Source organism: Pituophis catenifer, unplaced genomic scaffold (assembly GCF_029215685.1).
Source record: "Pituophis catenifer annectens isolate HBS135680 unplaced genomic scaffold, rPitCat1.0.hap2 SCAF_4, whole genome shotgun sequence".
Classification (NCBI taxonomy): domain Eukaryota; kingdom Metazoa; phylum Chordata; class Lepidosauria; order Squamata; family Colubridae; genus Pituophis; species Pituophis catenifer.
Genome location: NW_027256884.1, coordinates 72,905,242 through 72,919,473, shown reverse-complemented (window position 1 = coordinate 72,919,473; position 14,232 = coordinate 72,905,242). Strand labels below are relative to the sequence as shown.

The window sequence follows — 14,232 nt, the reverse complement described above, 5'->3', positions numbered from 1 at the left end:
TGGGTCAGCTGAAAATTCATCTGCTGCCATCAACTTACTGATATCTTGGTGTAACCAGACATCATCTGGGGCCACTCTCACCTGCAGTTGGCGGAGCCAGAGCAGGGAGGCACGGTTAAAAAATGAAGTGGAGGTGGCAGCCTTCACTGCCCAGGTCGCCACTTGGTGTGCCTTGCAGAGGCTCAATTCTGCCTTTTTATCCTCCGACTTAAGGCAATCTATGGCATCAGAAGGAATGATGGCAGTAGAGTGTAAGGCTGCCACCGGGTCATCTATCTCTGGCGTTTGCAGAACCTGTGAAAGGCCTGCAGCCACATTATACAGTTTCCTCTCCGTGCCTGTAGGAGGAGGCCCTGATTCAGGCTGGGCCCACTGCCTCTGGACGACGTTCAAAAAGAGCTTGGGCGATGGAACCACTTCCTGCTCCACGGTTGGCTCGGAAAAGAGTGTGCAATCGGAGTCCTGTGCCTTGGGAGCTGTCTCAGGGACAGGATCAGACCCCAATTTAGTGATGGTCTTGGCCTTGTGGAGCAAAGACCAAAATAATTCAAGCCGAAAGAGGCCAGTGAAGGGTGATGGATCTGGAGTCATTCCCTCATTGCCTCCAAAGCCATAAAATCATCTTCCTCCCCTGAGGAATCCCCACTCTGAATGGAGGGTGCCTGGGAAGGAAGCACCCGGGGTTCCGACCAGGGACCCTGAGCCAAGGATGGCAAATGCTGGGGCGAAGGATGAGAAAATTCCTGAAGCAATAAACCCCTTTGCTGGAGCCCCACAGCTATCCCCTGCGTAATTGCCCGGGAAATAAGCAATTGTAATTGGTCAGAAATTCCTGACTCAATATCCTCTCTTTGGCAGAGGCCAGCCGCAGTTGGTGTAAAGGTTGCCTCAGGTGGACCTGAGCTTGATCTAGAAAGAGTGCCCTGTACAACTGAATGAGGCATTGTTGAGGCTGCAGCTGAAAAAAAACTCACTATAAACTGAGCCTTCCCTGTCAATAGGGAAATTCAGCTCACCAGCACCATCTGGTGACACGGCTCAGTAAGAAAGAGGCTGGGAGAGGTTTGTCTTTTCAAAATTCCCCAACAGTTCTCTTTCCAAAAGGAGGGTGATGACAGGTCCCACTGAGGAAGGAGCTGGCTCACCCTTCTTCTTTGCCACCTTTTCAGCCTTGGATAACTCCCTTTCTATGGCCTTTTGACGCCTCTGGGTGTCTTTTTCGGTCGCCTTAGTGCCTCTGGTGCTGGCAACGGTTTTAATCCGCTTGCCAGCTGAGGATTGGCTGGATGAGCCCTAGCTACAATCAGGAGGAGGCAGAGGAAACTCCCCAACCTCCCTTCTCTGCGGAGCCTTGCTGGTAGAAAGCTGCTGAGTCATCATATTGCCTGGAGGCAATGACAGGCAGCCACGCGTTGAAGGCAGGTAGACCCGGATCGGGTGACAGCTGCCGTGGCTGAGCAAGAGGAGTGCTAAGCTCCCTGGCCACAATCAGTGTGCCCAGATGAAGCTGGGCAGGGACTGAAGATCTTTAAGAAGGCAGGCAGACCGCTGGGGTTAACTGCCACTAACGCACGAGCCGCCAACAGTATGCCCAGGCAAAACTGGGCAGGGATTGAGTCCCCTCTGCGCTCCCCCGGGCAAAGCCAAGGGTCTGAACAAGTCAGACCCACCTCCGTTCTCCAGGAGGCTGGCAAGGACCTTGGCTTGACAGCCAGCAAGGCATTTAACCAGCGGACCGGTCAGACAACCAAAGCGTGAACCGCGCTGTAAGGAAAAAGAGAATTGGAGCATCTCACGCTTAGAAGGGAATCCAGGAGTCAGTGAAAAACTCTGAAAGTTAAAAGAACGTCTCTATCTGGCTGAAGACTGAGCCGAACTGGGGACTAGCCAGGCAACGGAGGTGTTCCCTAAAATGATGACACACTCAGTCTCCAGGCAGAAGAGAGAGAGCAACACCCACTTCTGGATTCCCTCCACCCAGCGCCATGGAGAACATAGTTTGTAGTGTACATAGATTTGCAAAACAATGGGATAAAGGAATATTCCTGAACTTTGCTTTATGATTTATCTCATGGTTACTGTGAAATTTTTTGAATGCATCAATGCAGTACATGTTATCTCAGCTTGCAGAGCTTGGATTCATTGAATGAGTTTACCAGAAATGTAAGTATTAGAGAATATACAGCCTCATGCTACATAACTAAGCTCCATTTCATGCTGAATAAACTAAATTATTAATGTATCTTAAATAGAAAACTATCTTTAGACAGATTTTTACTCCAAAAGCATTTTATTAAAATAAATTGATAAAAATAAAAAAAATCCGATTTAAATAAAAAAATGTGATTTAAATTTTAAAAATCTGATTTAAAAAATCATTGTTTTTATCCACCCTGCTTCTAACCCTTTGATTCTTAAGTTTGTATATACATACAAAGCTCCTTTCTCAGGACTGCTGTATGAATCTGATGAAGCAGATTGTAATCCATGAAAGCTTATGATATAATATATTAGTTACTGTCATGATCCCGTTGGATGAGTCCTTTTCTAAAAATAAAAAGGGGAAGATATTCACAAAATCAGCCTCAGCTGTTCAGTTCTGAAGTCTGAACCCAACATTGGCACATACCTACAAGCTGGTGAAAGCATCAACCACTGCAGTAAAATGCCAAAGTGCTAGGAAGAATTGCTTCGGATGAAAAAAAAAGAGAGTAATACCAGCAGTCTTTGTGTGGGGCCAGAAACTTCCAGTAAAGTGTTTATTTGACAACTTCTTTTACAGTCATATTTTTTAGAAAGCCTGATGCTTGTGTAGACCTGAACACAACTTGTTGGATTTTCTGGAGTTTACTTGGCTAGCATTACTCTTTGTCTTGAGCCCTGAACTAAATCATGAAGATTATTTTTTTTTCTGATTGTACAGGATTTTTGACCTTGTTTATTTGCCTACTTTCAGTGTATTATTGGAGATGGCATGCACCCTATTTACTCTTTAAATTGCCCCCATGCTCTATTGATTGTTGCTGCTGTTGAGCAAGTAAAGATCCTTTCCCAATATGTCTAAATGGGCAGATCACTAATAAGGAATGTAAGGTAGTAAATTACAATGTAGGTGAGGATCTTCTAGGACAGGGAAATGACCCGTCAACATTTTAAAAGAATTTTAAGGAATAAAGTGATGTTATATTGGAAACAATATAACATTGAATCATATAACAAAACGAGAAATGGGCATGTGCTTATTAGTAGCCATCCCAGCCTGTCTCCACACACGTTTATGTGCAGATCCACTTCTTCATTAGCTATCCTTATGGCAATATCAGTGTACGCAGACCTTCAGAAGATACACTACTTGGGTCCTTTGAGGAGAGCTATTACGTATAAAGAACAGTACATAGTTTTGGATTAAAGCATATAACAGAATATAGAAGATGCCTCTCAATCAGTGACTGGTACGCTTTTTGGAGTGTGGAGAAGTTACGGCATATAAAATATTTGAAGTGGCTAAGCAATATCAATGTGTATATGGTTTTTAAACAGATTGTTTAACCCTTTGAAATCCTATGAAATCTTCACAGAGAGAATCAAGTTATGAAATTTGGCTAATATTATCTCAATATATAATTGTGAAAAACATTGTGTTGGATAGTTTGCACAAATAATATTTAAAATTTTAAAATAAATCTGGTTTAACAAAGGAAGCAGCACATAAGAATTCTGATATTCTCATTGCTTAAAAAAATAATGAAACTGCACTACAATCTCAGCAGTGGTATCTGTTTCCCATGAGGGTGTTCCTTTAATTAACAGAGGTAAACACAATCTCAAATAGATCCCTAGAGAACTATTATAAAAATAAATATTGCAGTAGAGATTTGTTGCTGCAGCTTGATCTGAGTCTATATGATCCTAGTTGTATTAACTTAGAATAATACTTGTCCCTTGGTCTTATCCAAGCAATTATATATTCAGGACAGAACATTCATTCTATCAGCGTATTTTTACCAACAGACTGGGAAATGCCTTTCATTGAAATGATTATGAAGCAATGGCAGTGTGTTTAATGATCAATTTGCTTGGACCAAATATGATCATTAATTAAATTATTATATCAGTGACAGGAATTCTGTGGCCCACCAGGTTGTTGAATTACAACTCCCAATATTCCTCCAAGCTGGTCAGAGCTGTGTTAGAGCTGTGAAAAGGACCACTGCTTCCCCACCTCATAGTTTATTCTGACAGGAACATCCTTTTGTGTTCGTGCTTTAAGAAAAGGCTTTTCTTGAGAAATTATTCTCCTTTGTTCAGAAAACTACATGGAGGTCAAGCACCATTTATAAATTTTACTGCATTATTTCTATTACTGCTTTTATCCGGGAAAATTGTTAAAGTAACAATAGAATAATTGCACAAAATCTTCTATGTTATTGGGCGTCTTCTAACTGAAAATATCCTGTATTTTCAAAGTCCTTGATAAAAAATATTGAAATTGGCAAATATTTGTTGGCTGAGAGAATCATCAGTATAGTAGTTATTAATATTTTCTGAATTAAATGACTCAGGAAATCAAAATACCGTTTCTCTATATCAAGATATAGATGGCCAAAACCAATCACTGATCTAGATGTTACTAATTGCAGTAAATCATATTGCAAACCAGAAAGATAGAAAAAGATAATAGGTAGTTCTTGACTAATGACCACAGTTGGGACCAGAATTTCTGTCATAAGTCTAGTGGGGCTCGATTTTACAACAATTTTTATGGCATTCATTAAGCAAATTACAGGTTGTTAAATCACCAGTTTCCTCAATGGGCACTTTTAGCCAGAAATTTTGCTTTTTCCCAGCAAAAAAAGTTACAGATCACCATCACATGATTGCAGGATACTGCAACCAGTTGTAAATTGGAGCTGGTTACTGACCATAGAGTAATGCAACATCATAACAGAGAGTAGAGGTCATAAATCACTTTTTCTGAGGCTGTAATAATTTTAAATCTAAATTAAATAAATGGTCATAAATCTAGGATTATCTGTATTATTATTCTTTTATTTTTCACCACTTCTACATTTTAAAATTTTTTGCAAAGTCACCTTGAACTATAGAGCATTTTGGGAACTATTACATACTTCAAGAGTAAAAGTCATGATGCATTCAGCCTCCCAAACACAGATTTTTTAAGCAAGACTGTCATTAATTCAGAAATATGTAAATAGTTTTTCTATGCAGTTTTCAAAAATCTAATTTATTCTTTATATTCTAAAACTGAGAGCTGTTTCTTACATTGCTGATGCATTTGAAAATGTTTGAGAAAATATTCAAGAGCAATAACTAAAAAAGAAGATAAAAAAAACCAGCATGCCCATCTGTCTGCTTTGCAAGTCCTTTAAAGTTGATCTATTTCCAGAACTGGTATAAGTCAATAATGCCAGCTAATAGGGACAGGTGCATCTTCTGATCTTTGGCATTTACCATGTTAATGAAAATGACATGCAAATAGCCTTTGGCACCAGCCAAGAGGATCACATCTGCATTAAAGGATTACGATACAGGATTATATTACATAAAATAAACAAGAGTAGTTGAGTGTATGATAATACTTTAAAAACTACTGGAAAGCTTTTGTGCTTAAAGGAGACAGAAGTAATACATTAACAGCTACATACTGTGCTTGCTTAATTATCTTTTTTAGCCCTCCTACTTTTTACTAGCTTTATATTCCAGAGAACAAGCTGATGTTAATTGTTCTTTAGTGTTTTCACACCAGCTTCACACTTGTTGGTCCACTATGCCAAGTTAGAAATGGAAATGTAGCCTTTTGAAGGATAGAGAGGGGAAGGTATCTATGGATTCTAACACTAGGCCTCCATTTGGAGCTGTTTGTGTTGAATGGGAAGACCTTAAAGTGCACATCTAAACTCATATTTTTTTCCATCAGGCCTTTCCTATTGAGAAGAGATTGATATGAGAGAGGAGAAGGACATATGGCTTAACCATTGTTTAGCTGTCTTTTGCAACCACATTTGTAGCCACCTCACACTCCCTGATTACATAACTTATATTCATAATTATATTAGTTGTTCCCCACATTTTTTCCTGTCAAATTCCCCCAGGACAAGTGAGGTGCTCTTTGTAGTCTTAATATTGGGAAGTCAAAGCATTTTGAATAATTCAGTAGGAACCCAATATAATTACAATTGGTTATTTTATCACATTCTAAAATTTTAATACATATCTGATACATAATCCAGTGCATATTAATAGCCCTTTTATATTTTAATTCCTTATTTCTATTAATCAAAGTTGGTATTGTGACTTCCGGTTGGCATCACGGCGATCCAATCAGGGAAATGGGGCTCTGATGAGCCCCACGGAATCCCCGACTGTTGAGCTGTTGCCGATAGGTCTGTGGACCTACCCTGTCCAGGAGGGACAGAGGGAAAGAGAAGGACCTGGCCGAGAGGAATGGGCAGGTTCTTCGGGGCCGGAGGAAGCTCTCTGCGCCGGCGACAGGTGAACAGCAGCCATGGCGGCTGCCTTGAATCCGGGGCCAACCAGAGAAGCATTGTGCAGGAGGAAGAAAGAGGAAAAAAGAGCAAAGAGTTTGGAAGCCGGGTAAGTGAGGCCTAACCCAGGCAGGAACAGCGCTCAAAATATGGATTTATACAAGTGAGCCCCTAGCCTTAAACAGCGGCTACGGTCTATTGGGGCAAGAAGACTTATTAAAGCAATTAACAGGAGGAAAAGACCCATTAAAGAGTTATTTTTATTACTGACCGATTTGGAATGACTGCTCTAAAGCTATAAAACTTTTTAAAAGTGGAATGGATTACTTTTGAAGAGAGAAAGAGGGAAGAGGCAATAAGCAGGAGGGGAGAGGAAAAGAAACGACAAGCAGACAATTATATAATGGATAAAATGGAGGATTGCCGTGACGAAGTGAAAGTCTAAAATGTGGATTGCTTTTGACTTGAAAGAGAAACAATGTATTTAGCCACTTAAACTGGATTACTTTGAAAACAACCAAGGAGGCTTGACTCTGGGGATTCCTAATCTGCCTTTTGGTGGCTTTATTGAGGAAAAGAAAGAAGAAATAAAATGGAACATTTAAAATTGAATTAGCAGGCGCAGCAACGAAAGGAAAGGGTGTGGCAATAAAAAGAAGGGACGATGATACCATATATGGAATAAATGCTACAAAGACCAAAACTTTATAGAGTTTTTAATTCTGATAACATTGAACTTGAAAAGGAACAGCTTTAGACAGATGGGAAAAAGAAGAAATAGAATATAGTTGGTTGTGAGACAAGAAAAATAAAATATTTTGATTAAACATGAAAATGTAATGATTAAATGCTTAAATGAAGTTTGAATACTGATAGGAGGTGTTTTTTTTCCCCTTCTTTAAAATCTTGTTTTCTTTTTGCTCTTTCTCTTTTTCTCTTTACTCCCTTTTTCTTTCTTCTCTCTCCCTCTGTTTTTTATTTTTTTTTTTTACTTGTTTTTTTCATTCCTTTTAAATTTGACTATATAAATATACATATATTAATCTGGTCATGAAACAAGAACATAAATGATTAAATGATAATATTATGTTTTAAATGTTTAAATGAATTTTGAATATTAATAGGAGTTATTCACAAATTTAACAACTAGAGAAAATTGATCTTAAGATGGATAAAAACGTTCTCATAGAAAAATAAGTATATATGAAATGTGATGAATTTAAGGGAAATTTATAATTTAAGAGATAATATGTGAGAAGATATTTGCTGCAACATGTTTCTATTTTAAATTGGTGGGAGATATGGAGGAGAATATATTAGAAAAGTAATTTATGTAATAGGCTGTGAATTAGTTAAAATAAACAGCTAAAATAATAGAAGTAGGAGCGGAGGAAAGCATGCTGGTAATTAGCGATAACAGATTTGGGAGTGGAGGAGATTATGCTGCAATTAGTGGAAGGAGTGGAGGATACTATGGTGGAGAACAGTTGAAACAAAATGCTGCGAACCAGCCAAATAAATAAGAGTTAAGAGTGGAGGAAAGCATGCTGGTAATCAGTGACAAATAGATTTAGGAGTGGAGGAGATTATGCTGGAAAATAGTTTGCTGTGAACCAGCTAAATGATAGATTTAGGAGTGGTGAAGAATATGCTGGTAATCAGCGAGAGGAGTGGAGGAGAATACGCTGGAAAACAACTAATTCAGTTGTGAACCAGCAAGATAATAGATCTAGGAGTAATGGAGAATATGCTGGAAAACAATTAAACAATTAAAATTAAGTAGGCTGGGAACTAGATAAAATTATGGATGGAAATGTGGAATGAGTGATAATGTGAACTGATCTTGAAGTGATTCTATGTAAAATGTATTTCATGACAAGATAAAGGAAATTGTAATTCCATAGAGGTTAAAACATAGATTTGATGAAATGGGTCTTATGATTAAGGAACTTATATGGAACTCTGATTTATAAAATGGAAAAAAATTAAGATGGTGTTTATTTGGAAATGGAAGATTGTATATAAAAAGGAGCTGTGTTTATTTGGGATTTAAGATTTATGGTGATACAATAGAATGCTAAATGTTTAGAATAAGATGTTAGAATGTATGATAAAAAAATTGTTGATTTGATTTACTTTTTAAAGATGTAAATGGATGAAATTTGGAATCAAATTGGTTAAAGAAGTGTGAGCAATTGTACTTATTCAATACTGGACCAAATCTTTGCCCTTAAAAGATGTATTTTATGTTTAAGATGTTTAAAAATAAATAAAAAAACATTTCAAAAAAAAAGTTGGTATTGTGGAACTGTGTTAAATAATCAGAACTATAAATGTTTTTCTTTTTGGATATGTGCCTCTTTTTTTTAGTATAAGGTATGGACATAGATCTCAGTGAAATTAATAGGCTGTGTGTGTCCTTCCTAAGTCAGGCATTGAGAATTTTGAAGTAACACATCCTGTCTCATTTTGCTCATTTTGTAGATTTAATACAGCTTCAGAAACATAATTTTAACATTATATAGACTGGAATTAGAATTCGGCTTCTTTTCAGCATGGTGAATAATGTTTATTAGTATATCTGGATCAGTATCAGTGCAGCATTCAGTCTATAATCTCCATCTGGATTAAACAGAAGATCTCATAGTTTAATCACTGTGGACAAATTGCTGCACTTTCTGGGTTCTTCATCTTGTGTGTGTTCCATCTTGCTTGGTAAAGCATTCTGCAGAACTAGCCTGTGCTCGCAACAGGAGCCTGCTCCATTATGGTGGCTGACTGGATAGAGAAGATCCCATTGTATTGATTTTTAGCTTTTCTATTTAATTGTCCTGTAGGACTTTTTTTTTTTTTTTTACTTTTTATCATACCATAAGCCACCCAGAGTAGCTGTATCAGTGAGATGGACAGCATAAAAATTTAATAAAAAACTCAGAAGCTTATACATTTCTGTGCTAGCATGCCAGTTATACAGTGAATATTGATATTTTTTTCCTTGTGGGCCAACATGGATTTGGTTTTTACTAATTATGGGTGCCTCCTAAGGATTCCTGAAGAACTTTCCTTGCAGATTGGCAAGATCTTTCTTTTCTTGAAGATTGAAATTGTGGGCTTTCTTCATCACAAGTACATCACAAGTGTTTTTATGATTGAGCACAAACTGAAAAAGAGCAGTAGAATAAATCTCTCTTTTTGCTTCTTATCCTCCAGATCAGGTTGCCTAAAGAAATTTAGGAGAAAGAGTAGAACAAGCAGTTCAACTCTTCCCTCTAAACCTGCAGATAATCAGAGTTTGTGAAAATGATAAAAGTCATTAGTTAGCTGCTCATGTCACTATCTAAGAGCCATCACCTGGCTCACCCCCCAGCCCTGCAAGATCATGATATACAGAGGGAAAGCTGCAATATTCTGAACCTACAAAGGCAGAAAGTTCAGTGTTTCTCTGAATCACTTCCGTATCTCTCTGATTGATTTGATGCTACAGATTAAATAACTAATTTAAAGCTTTGCACAATGGGTACATGCCATACAAATAAATACACATAAATACAGTAATTGAGGTAGCTATGTGAACTGTATCCATATATATGTATTTTAGCCAACAGACTTGTATTGTTTGAGCTATTAGTAGCTATTAGACAATAATAGTTTGTCTATTTTAAAAATGATTTCTCCTGTTTTTCTTCCAAAGCCTTAATTTTGTTAATGTTGTACATGTTTCTTTTATGAATCTATTTTAAAGTAATAATTGTTCCTGTTTTTACTGTGTTTATAAATGCAAATGTTTGTAACAAAAAGCATAGTATAAATTTAAGGGTACACTCTAGATTTTTTTAAAATCATGAGTAAATTATAAAAATGTCCATATCTACACCACTCCATTTATTATCTTATCCTTTTCTGTCCCCCCCCCCTTGTGCAACACAAGATATTGTGAAGCTTTGCATTGCAGTTTTCCTTAAGACAATTATTGGATTATGTCAGTGACTCTATATCAGTGCTGACTAACATTTATAGTAAGGTCTTTATGTTTTTCTTTACTTTTATTGTGGTTCTTTAAATTTTATTTAAATATTTGGATTGTTTAACAATAATCCTATTGAGAAAAGAAATGGTGCTGGGAGAATAGACTGTTTCTGAGAAGGCAGTTTTAGTGGCCGCAGTGTTTCCAGATTTGCTACTCCATGTTCTTGTCAACATAATCCTTCTTTCATGTCAAGGAAGATTTGTTCTTCAAACAAGGACTACTAAATTCCTGGGTTCCAACTTCCCTGTTGCTTTTTCCTTGCCATTATCTGGAAAACAAAAAATATATTTAAAATATGCTGACAAACCGATCAGGAATGTTTTTGTTAACAGGTGTTTGTTCAATGCTGATTGTCCTGGCTCTTTCCTATTACTTATATTGGTAAGTACTGTAGCATTTTGCTCAGTAATTGCTTTAAAAGATTGGGGTCACATAGGTTTTGAACACTGTACTTATAACTGATATGATTTAGTATAGTTAATAATTTTATATGGATTTTCTTTTTTTCATGTTGGCACTCATTAGAGGAATCTTTTGGATGAAATAGAAGGAAATGTCTTATATCTTTAATTCTGCTTCAGCTGGGCATAAGTATTTTTACTTGCGAATATAGTTCAGGAATATCTGTCCAAGAAACTGTAAAGTGTTTTAGAAATGCACAGAATTTTGAATTGTTTGTCAAGCTTTTTTTTTTTCTGTAGTACTCTTTGAAATGCTACAGTTTATGTAACACAGAGGGGGTAGGAACAGGCAGGAAATCATAGGACAGGTTCATTCTTCGGATGTGTGATGATGGGTGGTGATCACCATAAGTAGGCTGTCCTATGAACTATAGGAAGCACCCCTGAATTCCAACATCCACAAACTGTTTTGTTTAATTTTTTCCCCATTCTGTTATTAATTATCTATGTAATTGTGGTAATTTTGGTAACTACAAACAAACAATAAGGAATGTAACAGCTGACTGTATAATCAAGGAATGATTTTTGAAGGAAATATTAGGCAGTATTACTACTCATAGAACTGCTGTAAAACCTGTTGGCAAGATGGAAACCAGTGCTCTTAAGACCAGAAAAAGTAGTCAAATAAACACTGAGCAGATAATTTCTTCTTTTGGAGCTAGGAAAAGGATAGATAAGAGTCTTTATTTTAAAAGGGTGGAAGGAAACAACTAATGATTTCCTGGCGCTGACATATATATAAAACTTGATTTTCTACTTTGCATCATGTTAATCTTCAGTATATAACTGACTTTTTTTTCATCTAAAATAAAATAATATATCTAGCAGCATGGGAGTCCTTAAAGTTTAGCTGAATGTGGGGATAGGTTTCTGGAAGAATAGAAATTTAGGGCCATCCTTGACCTGAATGTCAAGTGTGCGGTAATAGAGTTGGTAGGAACCACTTAGAATATGGAATGTAACCTCTGCTTAGTACAGGAATGCAAATTAAAGCATTCCAGAACCTGGTTGCCCAGCGTCCAGACAGACACCTGCAGTAAAGGAGAGTATACTTCCCTGGTTCCACTGTTACAAAGTTTTTTCTAACATTTGGTTGGAATTTGAATTCTGTAATATGGTAGTCCTTGACTTACGACCACAATTAAGCCCAACATTTCTGTTGCTAAGTGAGACATTTGTTAAGTGACTTTTACTCCATTTTATGACCTTGCTTGCTACAGTTGTGAAGTGAATCCTGAAATGATAAGTTAGTAACACAGTTGTTAAGTGAATCTGGCTTCCCCATTGATCACAAAAGGTGATCACATAACCCCAGGACACTGCAACCATCTGAATTTTGATCAGGTCATCATGAGGATGCTGCAACAGTTGTAAGAGTTGAGAATGGTCATAAGTCATTTTTTTCAGTGCCATTGAATGGTCACTAAATGAATTGTTGAGGGCTACTTGTATAGATCAATTTTTTTTTTGTCCTGCAACTCTGGAATAAAAAAGTTTGGACCTTTTCTTGCAATATCATTGTTGGTGTTCTAAATATTTGAGGAGTGTTGTTATATCCTGCCTCCCTTTTCTCAAAAAGTTAAAAATTCTCTTCACAAGGCTTAGGGTCTATCCCCGTGATGGCGAACCTATGACACGTGTGCCACAGGTGGCACGTGGAGCCATATCTGTGGGTAAACAAGCGTTGCCCTACCTCAGTTCCAGCGCACATGTGCGTGCCGGCCAGCTGATTTTCGGGCCTTCCAGGCCTACCCGAAGTTGGGAAACAGGCTGTTTCCAGCCTCTGGGGCGGGGGAAGGCAGTTTTCGCCCTCCCCAGGGCTCCTAGAAAGCCTCTGGAGCCTGGGGAGGGCAAAAAATGGGCCCACCGGGCCATCATGTGCCCAAAGCGTGTGGAGTGTGGGGGGAGCGCGCACACATGCGCGGGATGCATTGAATTATGGGTGTGGGCACGTGTGCGCACAACCCCCTGCACTCCCCCTGCTTTTGGCACGCGACGGCAAAAAGATTAGCCATCACTGGTCTATCCACACTGCCTTGACACACACTCTCATCCTTGAGATGGGAGGACAGTATGTTCATCTAAAGATTGCTGCCCTCTCAATGTTACTCTTACTACACTTCAATAATGCTATTCAATATCAAACATCAAAGGATAAATAGACAATTCAATGAATTTTGGTAGAATTTGATTAAATATGGGGAAATGAATGGAGAAACTTTAAGATATCCAAATGTTGGTAGAAAAAGTTAGTATAGGTATTCCTCGACTTATTACCAAAATCGAGCCCAAAATTTCTGCTGCTGTTTTGCCCCATTTTATTTTTGTTGCCATGTTTGTTAAATGAATCACTGCAATTGTTATGTTAGTAACATAGTTGTAAAGTGAATTTGGCTTCCCCATTGACTTTGGTTGTCAGAAGGTCGCAAAAGCATATATCACATGACCCTGGGACACTGCAACCATCATAAATATGACACAGCATCTGAATTTTGATCACATGACCATGGGGATGCTGCGATGGTCATAAGTGTAAAAAATGGTCATAAGTCACTTTTTTCAGTTTTGTAACTTCGAATTTTGGATGAACTGTTGTAAATCAAGGATTACCTGTATATGATTGGTTATGTGGTATGAATATTTTTAAAAGAAGCACAAATGGCCTCTTTCTGCTTTGTTTTATGGAAATCAGAATTAGGTACTTTAGGAGAAATATAAAAGTAACAAATAGAGTGAGAAAGTGGTACTCCAGAAACATGTGTGGTAAAATAAGAGGATCAAGAATAAATAGTTGCTGAAGTCATACAAAATGAATGACTAGTACAAAACCTATGTTGATGTGATTGGTTAGATAGAAAAAGGCAACGAGGATTCAATTGTAAAACAAATCTAGGAAGAAAGAGTCCCTGGATGAAGAGTATGGTGAAGATTGAGAAGATCATACTTGGATGGAGTTCATATGATCCTCAAAAAGAGAAAACGAGAACTTAAAAAAACTGCAATGAATGAAGCAATGGATAAACATGGTAGAGACAAGGATGTTTACAATGATAACAGTGCAATATAGTGAATAGTATTGGCGTAACCTAGATCTAATAGTATTTCCTTTTCTTATTTCATCCCTTTAATCACATCAATTTACTATTTCTTTCTTCCATTCTGTGTTTTACATAATATTGTTTACCCTGACAGAAAATAACATGAAGAGATATGTATCCATATATGCGGTGGTGGGTTC

At 37.6% G+C, this 14,232-nt stretch overlaps 1 protein-coding gene across 1 annotated transcript in view; it reads left to right on the top strand.

Moving 5' to 3' along the window:
• AGPAT3 (1-acylglycerol-3-phosphate O-acyltransferase 3) overlaps nucleotides 1–14,232 on the top strand; it is a 153,587-nt gene that overhangs the window by 72,963 nt on the left and 66,392 nt on the right. The gene's annotated exons all lie outside the window — the stretch shown is intronic.